Source organism: Chiloscyllium plagiosum, chromosome 35 (genome assembly GCF_004010195.1).
Source record: "Chiloscyllium plagiosum isolate BGI_BamShark_2017 chromosome 35, ASM401019v2, whole genome shotgun sequence".
Taxonomy (NCBI): Eukaryota; Metazoa; Chordata; class Chondrichthyes; order Orectolobiformes; family Hemiscylliidae; genus Chiloscyllium; species Chiloscyllium plagiosum.
The window spans coordinates 1,017,300-1,029,600 of NC_057744.1; the positions used below are offsets into that span (position 1 = coordinate 1,017,300).

The window sequence follows — 12,301 nt, forward strand, 5'->3', positions numbered from 1 at the left end:
TGGATACAGAACTGGCTCAAAGGTAGAAGACAGAGGGTGGTGGTGGAGGGTTGTTTTTCAGACTGGAGGCCTGTGACCAGTGGAGTGCCACAAGGATCGGTGCTGGGCCCTCTACTTTTTGTCATTTACATAAATGATTTGGATGCGAGCATAAGAGGTACAGTCAGTAAGTTTGCAGATGACACCAAAATTGGAGGTGTAGTGGACAGCGAAGGGGGTTACCTCAGATTATGACAGATTCTGGACTAGATGGGCCAATGGGCTGAGAAGTGGAAGATGGGGTTTAATTCAGATATATGCGAGGTGCTGCATTTTGGGAAAGCAAATCTTAGCAGGACTTATACACTTAATGGTAAGGTCCTTGGCAGAGTATTGAGTACAGGAGTTGGGAGGTCATGTTGCAGCTGTACAGGACATTGGTTAGGCCACTGTTGGAATATTGCATGCAATTCTGGTCTCCTTCCTATCGGAAGCATGTTGTGAAACTTGAAAGGGTTCAGAAAAGATTTACAAGGATGTTGCCAGGGTTGGAGGATTTGAACTATAAAGAGAGGCTGAACAGGCTGGGGCTGGTTTCCCCGGAGCGTCAGAGGCTGAGGGGTGACCTTACAGAGATTTACAAAATTATGAGGGGCATGAATAGGGTAAATAGACAAAGTCTTTTCCCTGGGGTCAGGGAGTCTAGAACTAGAAGGCATAGGTTTAGGGTGCGAGGGGAAAGATATAAAAGAGACCTAAGGGGCAACTTTTGCACATAGAGTGGGGTACATGTATGGAATGAGCTGCCAGAGGAAGTTGTGGAGGCTGGTACAATTGCAACATTTAAGAGGCATTTGGATGGGTACATGAATAGGAAGGGTTTGAAGGGATATGGGCCAGGTGCTGGCAGGTGGGACTAGATTGGGTTGGGATATCTGGTTAGCATGGACAGGGTCTGTTTCCGTGCTGTACATCTCTATGACTCTGTAAACCTGGGTGGCAACTTTCAGGGATCTATGTACATGGACACTCTATACCTTCTTAACACCCCTATTAGCTGTGATAGACAAAGTGCGAATGTATTAGAGGGGGTGGAATTCTTAACATGTGTCCAGGATAGATTGTTAAGCCAGTACAAAGCAAGTCCTACAATAGGGGGATGGTGCTGGACATAATTTTAGGGAGTTTAGTTGGGCAGGTGGAAGATGTGGCTGTGAGGAGTAGTTTGATGATAGTGCCCATAATTCAATCAGATTTAAGATAATTATAGGTAAGGTCAAAGCTGGACCAGAAATAAAGGTTAGTAACTGAGCGAAGACTAATTTTAAGATGACAAGGATGGATATGGCCAAAGTGGACTGGTATCAGCTCCTTGTATCAGTACAGTGGGAGACATTCAAAAATCTTATAGTGAGAGTGCAGGGCCAACATGTTCCCTTAATGGTGGAGGGAGATACCTTATTAAATGTGGAAAAGAAAGAAGCTAATTGTACATACCAAGATCGCAAAACAGTGGATGCTCTAGAGGAGTATAGCAAGTGCAAGGGGTTGCTTAAAAAATAGTTTGGAAGGGCAAAGAAGCATCCTGTAAAAACACTGCTGGGTACCACTAAGGAAATCCAAAGGTATTTTACAACAATACTAGTGCCAAGAAAATATCCAGGGAAGGTTGAGGGGCCCATTAGGGACCAAGGCGGCAATGTGTGTGAGTTGTGTAAGATGACATAGCTGAAATTTAAATTAGTTTAAATTAGTATTTTGCATCCGCATTCATTGAAGAGAAGGATTATGTAGGTATAGAAATCAGGGAGGGGAACTGTGATAAACTTAAACAAATTAGCATAGAGAGGGAGAAGAAATTAATAGTTTTAGCAGGCTTGAGAGTGGATAAAGCCCCAAGCCCAAGAGATGTATCCAGGCTGCAATGGGGGAAAAGGAAGGGAGATTGTGGGGGCCCTGACATTAATTTTCAAATCCTATTTGGCCACAGGAGAGATTCCAGAGAACTGGAGAGCATCTAATGTAGTGCCATCATTTAAGAGGCTGGTAGGGATAAATCAGAAAAATATAGGCCAGTGAGTCTACAATATATGGTAGGGGAACAACTGGAGAAAGTCTGATGAACAAAATTAATCTCCACTTGGAGAGGCAAGGATTAGTCAAGGCTAGTCAGCAGACTGTCAGGGGGTGGTCATGTCTCATAAATTTAATTGAATTTTTCTGGGTGAGGGTAGTGCAGTTAATGTCATTAACATTAACTTTAGTAAAGCTTTTGATAAGGTGTCACATGGCAGACTGGTTAAGAAGCTAAGAGCCCATGGGATCCAGGACAATTTGGCATGTTGGATCCAAAATTGCCTTAGTGGCAGGAAGTGAAGGTTGATGGTAGTCGAGTGTTTTGGTAAATGTAAATCTGTATCTAGTGGTATACCACAGCATGTGATGCTGGAAACCTGCTGTTTGTGGTGTACATTAATAATCTAGATAATTAGATAGATAAAGTGGTTAAGAATGCCTTTATTAGACCTGTGTATGGATATGAGATCAAGTAGGATACAGTGCAACTGTATATAACATTAGTGAGGCCACAGATGTAGTACTGTATGCAGTTCTGTTTGCAACACTTTTGGAAGAATGTGATTGCACAAAAGAATGTACAGAAGAGATTCACCAGGATTTTAGGCTGGGGTTGTTTTCCTTAGAGCAGAAAAGGCTGATGGTGGGCGGGGTGTAGTGATTGACATGTACAATGTTCTGAGAGGCATAAACTGTGTAGATAGGGAGAAATGTTTCCTCTTGGTGGAAGGTCAATACCAGTTTTAAGATAAGGAGCAGGATCTTTAGAGGGTATTTTAGGATTTTTCTTCTCCCTAGAGGGAAGTGGGAAGCTGGAATACACTGCCTGAAAGTGTAGTAGAAGCAGGGACCATCAAGCCATTTGAGAACTATTGAGATGAGCACTTGAAATACAATACTATACAAGGCTATGGGCCAAGTGCTGGAAAACAGGATTACAGTAGATGGATGTTAGATGATCGGCATGGACACAATGGGATGAAGGGCCTCTTTCCATGCTGTAAAACCTCTGTCTTTAATCAATTCAGCCATGATATTATTGAATGACAGAGTAGGTCTTTGGGGCCAAATGGCTTACACTTAATTCATATGTTTGTGTGTACAGCAATCAAGAATGAACATAGCCTACCAACATTCAAATAACTTTTATGCAATATTTATTGAGATGAGAATCATTCCAGTCCCTTAACCTACTGGAGATAAATACAAAGTAAGCTTTTTTGGAAAAATATACTTCAGACTAGAGGTTTTTTGAACTGAGGAGTTGTCTAATGTAGATTTTACAACTACTGATGATAGTTTTAGTTACTATTATTGATGTTAGCCATCCATTCCAGATTTTTAAATATTATTGGAACTTAAATTGCACTAGCCACTGTGGTGGGATTTGAACTACTCTGCCCAGAGCATATTTATGGGGGAAGTGTAGTGGTAATGTCACTGGATTAGTAATCCAGAATCCCAGGCTAAAGTTCTGAGGACATGGGTTTGAATCTCACCAAAGCAGAAACACTTGAATTTGATAATAATCTGATAAATCATCTGTATAACAACATCTCTCAACAGGCTGATTAGGAAAATAGATGTAAAAACCCTGGGTTGGGGGAGTGCAGAACTAGAGGCATAGGTTGAGAGGGGAAATATTTAAAAGGGACCTAAGTGGCAACATTTTCACACAGAGGGTGATATGTGTATAGAATGAGCTGCCAGAGGAAGTATGGAGGCTAGTACAATTACAGCATTTATAAAGGCATGGATGCGTATATGAATAGGAAGGGTTTAGAGGGACGTGGGGCAAGTGCTGGCAAATTTAGGATATTTGGTTGGCATGGACGAGTTGCATGAAAGGGTCTATTTCTGTGCTTTACATCTCTATGACTTTAAATAACAATTAAATAAACGTTGTTGTTTGTCATACAAACGTGGTTCAATGCTGTATTTTAGGAAAGGAAATTTGCTATCTTTACCTGTCTGGCCACATGTGACTCCAAACCCACAGTAATGTGACTGATTCTTAATTAGGGATGAGCCACAAATGCTGATCTAGCCCAGGCAACTATATCCTATGAATAATAAAATAAAATTCGCCTAGTCCTCTATACCATCATGTGATCCTAATCCCTTGAAGAAATGGTGAGAAAAAATCTTATAGACTCTGGAACAGTTCCTATGGATTGGGGGATAGCTAATGTATCCCCACTATTTAAAAAGAGGAAGTGAAGAGAAAACAGGGATTTTTTTAGACTCATTAGCCAGACACTAATTGTAGAGAAACTCCTAGAATCCATAATAAAAGATTTAATAATAGAGCACTTGGTAAACATAAAAACTAGGAGCAGCCGTGGGCAATACAGTCCCTTGAGCTTGCTCCACCATTTAATAAAATCAAGCTTGATCTCATCTTGGCGTCAACTCCACTTTACTGCCCACTGTTCATAGCCTCTCTTTAACCCACTAAGAATTTTTAAAATCTGTCTACGTCCTTAACTTTATTCATTACCCAATATCCACCACACTCTGGGGTAGTGAACTTTGCAGATTCACAACACTGAGAGAAATAATTTCTCTTCATCTCTATTTGAAATCTTCCACCTTTTAGTCTAAACTAGGGCCTCTTGTTCTAGATTGTCACACAAGGGGGAACCTCTGCTCCACATCTACTTTTGTCAATCCCATTTTAGTACGTTATAACGATTAGGTCTGCCATCATTCTTCTAAACTATTGTGACTATAGGACTAATCTGCTCATCCTCTCCTCACAAAACACACCTTTCAACTTAGAAAGTAATTTATTGAACCTTCTATGAACTATCTTCAATGCAAATACATCCTTCCTCAAGTAAGGGGATCAAATCAGCATATAGTACTCCAGAAAAGGTCTCACCAATGCCTTATATAATTGCAATATTTCCCTGCATTTGTACTCTATTCTTTCAGCAAAAAATATCAAAATTCAATTTGCCTTCTATATTACCTTATGTACTTGCATACTAACTTTCTGTGATTCATTCAAACGGACACCAAGATCCATCTGCACCAAAGCACTTTCAAATTTCGGTCCATTCAGATAATAAGTTGCCTGTTTACTCTTTCAACCAAAATGGATAACTTCACACTTATTAATGTTAAACTCTGTCTGCCAAATTTTAACCGATTTACCTGACTTATCCATATCCATTTATAAAATTCTTATCTTTTATTGCAACTTATTTTCCCACTTATTTTAGTGTCATCTGCAGTGGGAAAGTATCAAGCATCCAAGTCATTGATGTCACTTGTAAATTGTTGGGGCCCAAGGACTGAACCCCACTAGATACAGCTTGCTGACAAGGAAGATTTCAAATAGAGATGAAGAGAAATTATTTCTCTCAGTGTTGTGAATCTGCAAAGTTCACTACCCCAGAGTGTGGTGGATATTTATATCAACTCTCTGCTTTCTGATGGCTATACAATTGTTAATCTTGTTAATATATTACTTCTATCTCCATATGATCTTACCTACCTTGTGTATTAACCTTTTATGTAGCACCTTATCAATGCCTTCCAGAAGTCCAAATATACAACTCAAACTCAGACAACTCAATGGATCCCCATTCTCCACTTCACTTGTTTTATGCTCAAAGAATTCTAGTGAATTAATCAAACATGATTTCCTTTCATAAAAACCTGCTGATTCTGATGGATTGTGTTTTGACTTTCCAAATGTACTATTACTACTTCCTTAATAATGGATTCCAACAATTTCTCAATGTCAGATGTTAACCAAACTGACCTGTAGAGTCTGAGTTCTGAAGAAGGGTCACAGTACCTGAATGTTAACTCTGCTTTCTCTCCACGGAAGCTGAATTTTCCCAGAAATTGCTAATTTTCATCTATAGTTTCCTACATGCTGCCTCCCTCCCTTTTTGAATAAGCAGTTTTCCAATCTATTGGAATCTTTCCAGAATCCAGAGAATTTTGGACCATTATAATCAATGCATCCACTATCTCTGCTCCTACTTTCTTTAAGGCCCAAGGATGTAGGCCATCAGGCCCTGGAGACGTGCCTGCCTTTAATACGACCATAAGACATAGGAGCGGAAGTAAGGCCATTCGGCCCATCGAGTTCACTCCGCCATTCAATCATGGCTGATGGGCATTTCAACTCCACTTACCCACATTCTCCCTGTAGCCCTTAATTCCTTGTGACATCAAGAATTTATCAATTTCTGCCTTGAAGACATTTAGCGTCCCAGCCTCCACTGCACTCTGTGGCAATGAATTCCACAGGCCCACCACTCTCTGGCTGAAGAACTGTCTCCGCATTTCTGTTCTGAATTTACCCCCTCTAATTCTAAGGCTGTGTCCCAATAGTTTGCTCAGTACCTTGCCCCAGTGATGGCAATTGTTTTAAATTCCTGCTTTGCTCTAATTTCTATTTTACATGATATTATTGCAATGGTTTCAGTATCCCCACCATAAAACCAGAGGCAGCACGGTGGCTCAGTGGTTAGCACTACTGCCTCACAGCGCCAGGGACCCAGGTTCAAATCCTGCCTTGGGCAATTGTCTGTGTGGAGTTTGCACATTCTCCCAGTGTCTGCATGAGTTTCCTCCAGGTGCTCTGGTTTCCTCCCACAGTCACAAATGTGTGCAGGTCAGGTGAATTGGCCATGCTAAATTGCCTGTTGTGTTAGGTGCATTAGTCAGGGGCAAAATGTAGGGGAATTGGTCTGGGTGGGTTGCTCTTCGGAGGGTTGGTGTGGACTTGTTGGGCCAAAGGGCCTGTTTCCACGCTGTAGGGAATCTAATCTAAACTATTGATTTACTGCCTCTGCCATTTCTTTGTTCCCCACTATCAACTCCTGGTCTCATCCTCTAAGGGACCTGTATTCACCTTTTTGACTACTTTTAGCTATTCTGTTCCTTTTCAGATATTCACTTGCGTGATTATTTACAGCTGTTTTTATTCCGTTTTTAGCATTATGTGAACCAAACAAATAGTTCCATAACAAAGGAAGAACCCAAATTCGAAACTGTTGGATCAAACATTTTGACTTTGGACAGTCCAAATATAAACAAGGCGATGGAGGAGAAGTGTCAAGGCCACCAGGATTTTCAGTGAGATCACCGGATGAAACAAGGAGGTCTTTCTTATTGCCATCCCACAATATTCATTCGGAGCTTAAAGCTCATTCTGTTCTTCAACAATGTCTATATTAGCGCTTTGATGTTATCGCTTTATATTTTAAAATTTTGTTCTTTTGTATATTTTGTAATTTATTGACAAATAGATTTTTTGGAAAATGTAGCAGCGAAGCCAATGATCACATATTTGAGAAAAATCATAAAATATCAGCGGTTACAGGCCCTTTGCAGCTAAATGTCACCAATTTGAACATGACGGCGAAATGTGTCGCTCTGATTTATTCAGCTGCTATGGGTTTGCGATTCTCATTCATTCGGTGACGCGAGGAATTGCTCATTTCATGCGAATGAAATCAGGCGAAGTCGACATGAAAGGGTCATATCCTCGGACTGCTTGAAAATATCTGACTCTATTTCCCATCGAAACCGGGCAGAATGCGTGCACAGATTTAAATCCAGCCCCTGCAAAAAAGGGGTTATTTTCAACACTTGAAGACTATCTGTCAGAAAACTATTAATTTGCCGATGTTATTGCAATTAGTTTCGATTGAAAATACAAAGTCGGGGCCTAGAAAGTGCATTTCTTATATTTAACACAAAACACAACAGAATTAGACACATCCAGATAAATGTAAAAAGAATTTGGAGGCGCCAATCCGCAATTACATAAATTCACTCACCCTTCGTCTGTTAGTAGAATATGAATCCGCTCCGTGAACTTGTATCCAATGGTTAATGAATGTAATAGTTAATCATAATTCAAGGATTTGCTTCCGCTCTTGCGCCTGTAAACCAATCAAAGGAAAACAATGCAACACAACAAATGTTCACAAATAAAACGGCGCAGCAATTTATATAAAATATTCGATCCACGAATCCGAAACAGCAGGGCAGAAGGAAAACAGCGCACGAAACAATTCCGAGAGATTTCCACAAAAGGTTCTCGCTCCTTGAGCAAGCCGTCCCCGAACAGGCTGCAGCACACTGCCGCCTACCGCCAGCCCCAGGAAGGACACCGAGAGACCGGCGCTGCTCATCCTCCCAAACCGCCGCACGTACACATCGCGGCAACAAAGCAACCGGGATCCCGGGAGCGAGCACAGCACAACAGCAAGGAGATGGAGCAGAATGCAGACCAAGGGGGCGGTTACGGGGAGAGAACGGTGTATGAACATCTACGACGCGAAAAGGTTTAAGATCTGTGGGCTCAATGCAGTAGTGTGCGGAGTCAAAGAAACATTCATGATGGCGAAGAGATTGTAAATGATTGTTGAGGGCGGGCGAAGTGAACTGGATAAAAGAAAGCTTTAGAGGTGTACTTGGCCTCTGTAGGTTATTCTCCTCAATCACCTGATGAAGGAGCAGCGCTCTGAGACCTACTGCTTCCAATTAAACCTGTTGAACTATAATCTGGTGTTGTGTGATTTTTAATTTTGTCCACCCCAGTCCAACATCTGACATGTGTGCGTTATGCAAGAATACATTTTCGCTCTGGAAATATCAGGATGTTCAGAAACGCATTTGCAGCAGCATTACAAGTTTTTTTTACAGCGTTCACCAAACATCCATTTATTTTAATCCCGTTTCCCAGCACCTGGCCTGTACGCTGTAATATTTCAAGTGCTCATGTAAAAAAGTATTTAAATATCTGATGGTTCACTGCACCACCACCCTTTCAGGCAAATATTTCCAGATACCCACAATCTTTTGGATGAAAAAAATCTTTCCTCAAATCCCCTCTAAACCTCTGTTCCTTGCTTTAAACTGTGCCACCTGACCTCGCCCCAAGACAAAATGTTTCTCCTTATCTACTCTGTCAATGCTTCTCATAACTTTGTACACCTCAATCAGGTTCACCCCCTTCAACCACTTTTGCTATAAGGAAAACAAACCCAGTCTAATTTGAGGAAGGGTCACCGGACGGAAACATTAAACTCTGATTTCTCTTCACAGATGCTACTGAGTTTTTCCAGCAATTTCTCTTTTTGTTTTTGATTTACAGCATTCATAGTTCTTTCTGTTTTTTCCAGCTCCTCATCATAGCTGAATCACTCCAGCCTAGGCAATGTCCTTGTGAGCCTCCTCCACACCTTCTCTAGTGCAATCACACCTTTCCTATTCTGTGGTGACCAGAACTACATACAATACTTCAGCTGTGTCCTCAGGAACATTTATGTTCAGCTCCAATATAGCCTCCCTGCTCTTGTACTCAATACAAAAGATGTTAAGAAGTAGGAGCAGAAGAAGACCATTCAGCCCACCATGCCTGCTCCACCATTCAATGAGTTCATGGCTGATCTAATAATCACCGATTCCACTTTTCTGCCTTTCCCCCATAACCCTGATTCCCTTACAGATTAAAAATTTGTCTGTCTTAGCCTTCAATATACTTAGTGATCCAACCTTAACAGCTCACTATAGTAAAGAGTTCCACAGATTTACTATTCACAGAGACAAGAGATTCCTCCTCAACTCGATCTCAAATGTGCCATCCCTTATCCTGAGATTATGCTCTCTGGTCCGAGACTCTTCCACAAGGAAGTCTACTTTACCCTGTCTACTCTGTCAATCCCCTAAAATCTTAATGTTTCAATAAGGTTGCCAATTATTCTTCATAACCCCAGTGAATACAGGCTCAACTTACTGAACCTCTCCTCAAGTTAATTCCCCCATAACTGGTATCAACACAGTAAACTTGCTCTAGACTGCCTAGTTGTGGATAGTGCCAAAGGATGTTGTAGGTTACAGAGGGACATAGATAAGCTGCAGAGTTGGGCGAGAGATGGCAAATGGAGTTTAATGTGAAAACGTGTGAGGTGATTCACTCTAGAAGGAGTAACAAGAATGCAAAGTACTGGGCTAATGATAAGATTCTTGGTAGTGTAGATGAGCAGAGAGATCTCAGTGTCCATGTACACAGATCCCTGAAAGTTGCCACCCAGGTTGATAAGGTTGTTAAGAAGGCATACGGTGTGTTAGCTTTTGTTGGAAGAGGGATTGAGGTTTGGAACCATGAGGTCATGCTGCAGCTGTACAAAACTCTGGTGCGGCCGCACTTGTGTACAATTCTGGTCCCCGTATTATAGGAAGGATGTGGAAGCTTTGGAAAGGGTTCAGAGGAGATTTACTAGGAGGTTGCCTGGTATGGAGGGAATGTCTTACGAGGAAAGACTGATGGACTTGAGGTTGGTTTTGTTAGTGAGAAGAAGTTTGAAAGGTGACTTAATTGAGACATATAAGATAATCAGAGGGTTAGATAGGGTGGACAGTGAGAGTCATTTTCCTCAGATGGTGATGGCTAGCACAAGGGAACATAGCTTTAAATTGAGGGGTGATAGATATAGGACAGATGTCAGAGATAGTTTCTTTACTCAGAGAGTAGTAGGGCGTGGAACGCACTGCCTGCAATAGTAGTAGACTCGCCAAATTTAAGGGCATTTAAATGGTCATTGGATAGTCATATGGACGAAAATGGAATAGTGTAGGATAGATGGGTTTTGGATTGGTTTCACTGGTTGGCACAACATTGAAGGCCGAAGGGCCTGCACTGCGCTGTAATGTTCTATGTTCTATGTCAGAATTCCTTTCCTTAAATAAGGAGCCTAAAACTGTACATTAGTCATGGTCTGACTAATACCTTGTATAGTGTTATGGCCAAGGATAGTAAGCCAAGCCAAATCAGCCTTACTATCACAACAAAGTGAAATTAAAATATTGAATGACTCTCAGAATTTTCCCAATAGTTTCTAACCAGAATCTACAAATAGCAGATCTTTGAAACTAAGTTTATAACTTAAGCAAAAATTATCTACCTATCTTGCTGCTTTTCATGATCTATAGAAATTCACACCAAAGTCCGTCTGATCCTCTGTGTGTCCAAGGTTCGTCTGATCCTCTGTGTGTCCAAGGTCCTACAATTCAATGTATACTCCCTTATCTTGTTAATTCTCCCAAATGCATTATATCACACTTTTCATGATCAAATTCCATTTGCTGCTATTCAGTTCATCTGGCCAGGCCACCCATATCAGCCTATAGTCTCAGGCTTTCCTCTTTGCTATTTACCACATCAAAAATGTTCATGTCATCTGCAAACCTACTGATTATATCACCTAAACTGTTCCATCCAAGGCAACATCATGACAAATTTCTCTGCACCTCCTCTAGTGCAATTACATCTTTCCTATCATATGGAGACCAGAGCTGCACGCCTCACAAAAGTCCTGTACAAATTCAAAAAATCCTCCCTGCTCTTACAATTTGTGCTTTGATTGATAAAGTCAAGTGTCCCAGATACCTTTTTAGCTACTCTACTAAACCTGCCTTGCACCATAGGAACCAATGTTAAATCTAACATCAAGGTCCATGGAGCCATGGAGCCTTCCTTAGCATAAAAGAATTAAAATCTTTTATCTGCACTTTGTAAGTTGAAATACAGTATTTCAAAGGCCAAATTCCTACACTGGTGAATGAAGCGACTGTTAAAATCAAATAAATTTATAAAAAAGGAAAATGTAATATTCTACTTCAGTACCTCTTGTAGTGGATCCTCCAGAGTGGTGCGTGAGTCTGTAGGTGGGGGAAATCCACTTGAACGCACCCTTACTGATGTACCTGTCCTACCTGCAGATACTCTTGTCTATAACAGTAATGAGAGCATTAGATTAGATTCCCTACAGTATGGAAAAGGCTATTTGGCCCAACAAGTCCACACTGACCCTCCAAAGAGTAACCCACCCAGACCCATTTCTCTCTGACTAATGCACCTAACACTATGGGCAATTTAGCCTGGCCAATTCACCTGACCTGCACATCTTTGGACTGTGGGAAGAAACCCATGCAGACACAGGGAGCCACAAACTCCACATAGACTGTCACCCGAGGCTGGAATCAAACCCAAGGACCTGGTGTTGTGAGGCAACAGTGCTAACCACTGTGCCAGCATACCATCCCAAAAAGTGGTTACCACACTCTATATATAGACAAAGTCCTGTTTTCACATTGAGGATCCCATCCAAATAGGATAGATTCAGAACAAATCAACAATTCAAAAAAGCAGCCATGAGTTTTTTTGGGCAACAATAAAATTATATTCAACTACAACCTTAAAACTTGTGGC

The 12,301-nt window shown here is 41.1% G+C and overlaps 1 protein-coding gene across 3 annotated transcripts in view; it reads right to left on the bottom strand.

Annotated features, from left to right (window-relative positions):
* Positions 1 to 8,577, bottom strand: part of grik4 (glutamate receptor, ionotropic, kainate 4) — a 189,578-nt gene extending 181,001 nt beyond the window's left edge. For all 3 annotated transcript variants that reach the window (XM_043676445.1, XM_043676447.1, XM_043676446.1), the window contains exon 1: positions 7,863 to 8,577. The gene's annotated coding sequence lies outside the window, so the exon portion shown is untranslated. The remainder of the gene's footprint in view (positions 1 to 7,862) is intronic.
* Positions 8,578 to 12,301: the final 3,724 nt, after the last annotated feature.